The 4571-nt window shown below is 36.7% G+C and overlaps 1 long non-coding RNA gene across 1 annotated transcript; it reads right to left on the reverse strand.

Annotated features, from left to right (window-relative positions):
* Positions 1-330: 330 nt before the first annotated feature.
* LOC126928158 (uncharacterized) lies at positions 331-866 on the reverse strand. Its single transcript, XR_007716376.1, has 2 exons — positions 728-866; positions 331-495 (listed from the first exon to the last, which is right to left on the reverse strand). It is a non-coding gene; the product is annotated as an uncharacterized LOC126928158 (long non-coding RNA).
* Positions 867-4571: the final 3705 nt, after the last annotated feature.

The following is a 4571-nucleotide window of genomic DNA, read 5'->3' on the forward strand; positions in this document are numbered from 1 at the left end:
TATGTTGGTTTAACTATATTTTAATTTATTCGTTGTTAGTTGATTAAAGGTATTACAATATCAGCAATAAGTATCGTCGGATGCAAATGTAGATATATTATACAGCGATGTACAATAAATAAATATTCTAGCTTCTAACTGGATAAATTTTACAAATGTTTGGTAGGATAATATTTATTCGTACCAATAAGATTAATAATAAACGCTATTCTCTAATTCTTCTCGATGCCTCCTCTCTTCCTTTTTTATTTCTGCAGCAATTAATCGCTTGTACCAACGTTCGGCTCGCTTTTTGCTGAGGTGACTTTTATCTTTTCTATTCTTTCTCGATTTCGTCATGGAATTATAATTCGTTCTTGACAACAAGTAAAGTCGTAAATGAGTAAATGATTATTTTATTTGGTAACTGAGTTCACTGTAGACAATCAGTGTGGCTTCGTAGGCCTCACCCAAGGATGAGCAGTCTGCTAACGGTGGGAAGAGGAAAACGAAAACCTTAGATGTTTCCTGTGACGAAAACACCGTAATCACTGGTTGATACAGCGAACAATTGTAAACAAAATAGATCTAAAGCTGATTGAGTTTATTCCAAACAATTTATTAAATGTTGAGCAAGAACGTTTATCTCAATTTTGTAATTATATTCTCTGTAAACAATCCGTGTGGCTTCGTAGGCCTTGCCCAAGGATGAGCAATCTGCTAACGATGGGAAGAGGAAAACGAAAACCATAGATGTTTCCAATGATTGAAAACACCGTGATCACTGGTCGATACAGAGAATAATTGTCGTGAATTCAAAATGTTCGAATGAAATTTTATGTGAGTTATTTACTTGGTACTTCTATCTGTCAACTATAGCTGCCGACGGATACTTTCGTTTAAAGACAACTTTGTTCAATTAAAAGTTAAAAAAAGAAAGGAAGAAGGTGTACAATTTCGAATCTCCTACCTTGTTTGATCTGTGGAGTCAATCAGGTGTGAGTATGGTTTGGCGATGAATCGGTTTTAACAATTAAATTTTGTTTCGCGATTAGTTACTCGATGTTTCGGATTTTCGAACTTAATTAACAATTATATTAAACGGAATTACAGTATGTACTAGATTGTTTCTTTGACGCAGACGGATCGACTTGTAAATGAACAAAAGAATAAATGAATCACCGAATCTCAAGTTAATACCGAACTTTAAGTGCAATACTCTTACAATACTCTTTAAGTTAAACTCACTGTTTCCAATTAAGACTGACGTCTGACTGCTCTCAATTAAAACTGAACTATAACTACTTTCAACACTACTTTCAATTAAATTCTGAATTAGGTAAAACCAGCTCTGACCTCAATTAAAACTGCACTCCAACAACTACTCTATTGAGTACTGAATCTCTATTTATATTCTTCCTAATTGTCACGTGACCGATTATTTCATTTGTAATTGTACCATTACTACGTGACAATTTATGAATATCGTAACTACCTATTTCCACTGGGGTTCTTGTTTTTTTGATTATCTCACCCTTTGCTGAAATTTCGTCTTCTTGATCATCTCACGTTTTGCTTGGTGTTAATGACATACAAGGTGCTTCAAAGAATGTACATGTTGCAGGTGGTCGTATTTTGCTGATGCTGCGTCTGCGTTCCTGGCCTTCCATGGCCTTCGTTACTGATACCAGTGGAATGTGCCGGTCGCGTGGCTGCTTGGCCTTGCTGAGGTTGCATTTTGTGTATGGTCATGTTTCGCTCGGTCCATGTATGATTTAGTAATGTATTACACACATGTATATGTATATCTTCAGGATGTAATTTTCTAATAGGACAGACAATTTAATAAATTTTATGTTTATTATTAGAATATCGATCTCATATATGTATATATGAATAATAAACTATGTTTAATAAATTTTATCAAAGAATTTCCATTTTCATTGCACTGTGTGTTTGTTTCTAGGTATACGAGTTGACACTTGCGTTGTTTGTGTATTGCGGTTATCTATGTTTTCGTTGTGGCACGTGCGGAGCGTGGGACGTGACACCCCCCCTCTTGGAGTTCAAATTTCCGGAGGAAATTTTACTGATTGTGTCCTTCAGCTCATTTAGAGCGGACGTAGTGGTTGTTGGTTGTTGATATATTGTATCGTTAGATGTAATTGATATTCCTTGTGGTTATGTTTGATTTTTGACGTTGCGTTTTCCCTTGGTGTACAATAGCAGGTGAGTGACTGAGCCCCATATTGCTCCGAGTATTGCGAGTCCGCATCCGTAAGTTTCGCGTAATTGATATCCATGTATAACTATGTCAACTATTGTTTTCATCATTTTCAGTATTATGAATATTCCAAGTATTGCTGCGCTGACCGTTCCGAATTCCATAAAACCAGTCCATAATTTCGTTGCAGTATTCTTTGCTAGCGTCGTTAGTGCGTTTTCATCCATGATTCCCAAGATATTTACCGTTCCAGGGACGATTACCTTTCCTGTTGCTCCTCTGGCCAGTGTGTTTAATATTGCTGTTTTCTCAGCTGGGAACATGACGTGGTTTCGTAGTGTATCCAGGTTCCTTTGGGTATATATTCCGTTTGTGGCCAGTGATGATGGTGCTGAATATTGCCATGTTTGGCGTGTGTCTGGACGGAGTTCTTGTGGTGCAATTGCCTCCATCGGTTTTGGTACGAACTTCTGCCAGTCCGTCGATGTTGTATAGTGTGGGTAGTACTGCACTACATTCTGTATGATTTTCATGTTGAGATAGGATGTGTGTCTTTGGTGTTAAAAATGCGGTGCGATTTCCTTGCTAACACTTTATGTCTTTACATTCTAGTGTTTACAATATAAGTTACAAAATTTATATATATATATATGTATATATATATATATATATATATATATATATATATATATATATATATATATATATATGCGTGAGTGTATGAGTGTGTCAATAAATATAATGGACGTGCACGAAAATTATATGCTTTGTTATGAATGTTGATCGTTTTACATAAGTATTCATTTTGTGTGTGTATTATTGTTATTACGTTGTATACATATTATATATGTATGTATATACATAGGGAAAGAGTTTTAGTATGTTAATGTTTGTTTACAATTGTACGTATGCATGTGTTATGTATAAATGTGTATGTATGTTTATGTGTATGTATATGTATGTATATATATTCCCATCAATTTACATTATTCTTGCGTTACGTAGTATTGATCATTATTTTATTCCTTCTTCGTTGTGATCTTCCCCTTTTCTATTATTATTTATTAAATATTCATTTTTTAATTGAAAATATGATTTATTTTATAACGCATAAAGATACTATTAGCACGTGTTGGTTATTTAAAATGGCCGCCTGTAAATGTCTCTAGTATGTGACGACATTACATTAATGCGAAATTATTTGTGACTTTATTTTAATAATTGAAGTATAATTGCAATAGGAATAATATTATTTTGCATTTATTTAATGTACATAATTATTGCGTGTATTCGGTGCGCATGCGTAAACGCTTTCCCATGTTCATGGCAATCCAATATGGCCGCTCGTGAATGTCTCTAGTCGATGTGCACATGTAAGAGCTATGCTATGTTCATGGCGGTCCAAGATGGCCGCTCGCGAATGTCTCCGGTAAAAGTATAGCGACGCGTCTGTAACCCCAAACTCTTTTGCCCTGACGTCACCTTAGGCGACCACTTCTAAACATTCTCCAGACAGCCGATACTTGAACATTACACATGGCGACCTTGGCGACAATGTATATTGCCGGAGTACCTGAGGGTTCATCTATGTCCTAACGGTCCTTCCACCGAATGTTCTAGAAGCGTAGCAACAGTCACGTACGCCTACAGGGTAGTGGGGATGATGAAGGATGAAAAACAAAAGAAGAAACAGATGTCATCGAAAGTAAGAAGATATTGTAAGAGCCTCAGTCTCGAACGGCCACGGCTAGAGTTCAGAAGTGTATAAACGAGGAAAAAATAAAGTTTTTTTTCTTTCCTTTAAATTTATTCCTTATTTTACGTGACATTTTGGCGATCCTGCCAGGATACATCAACGTTGGATAAAACAAGATTACGGTTTTGGCCTACGGGACATCCGACCAAAGGTGTATCAAGCAACCTGGACTACGAAAAACGGTTTTATTAGTAAGTAGAACCATTTCCTCTAAAAGGATCGATCGATTGCATTCGATAACGTCAGACTCCGACGATCTATTACTCTGAAATGGACAAAAGGGACGATAAGAAAGTTACACCTGTCGCTTCGACTAGCGGTGATCCAAACCTGCGGGCAATTTTGGATATGATGCAGCGCCAGCACGAAGAACATAAGGCAGTTATAAATGATTTGTATAAACTAATCCGCGATGAAAGCACTCAACGGACCAAGGAAATAGAACTAATAGGGAAGACTGTGGCCGAACTCAAGCTAGGAGTACAATCCTCCGTAGATACGTCTGAGTTCAACTCAGTTATGACAGACGATACTAGTTCTGCCAGCAGAAGCACTACTCGGGACACCCGCATAGTGAAATCTCCGGAAGAACGCGTTCGGATCAAAGAAACT

This window comes from Bombus affinis, unplaced genomic scaffold (assembly GCF_024516045.1).
Source record: "Bombus affinis isolate iyBomAffi1 unplaced genomic scaffold, iyBomAffi1.2 ctg00000605.1, whole genome shotgun sequence".
NCBI classification, from domain to species: domain Eukaryota; kingdom Metazoa; phylum Arthropoda; class Insecta; order Hymenoptera; family Apidae; genus Bombus; species Bombus affinis.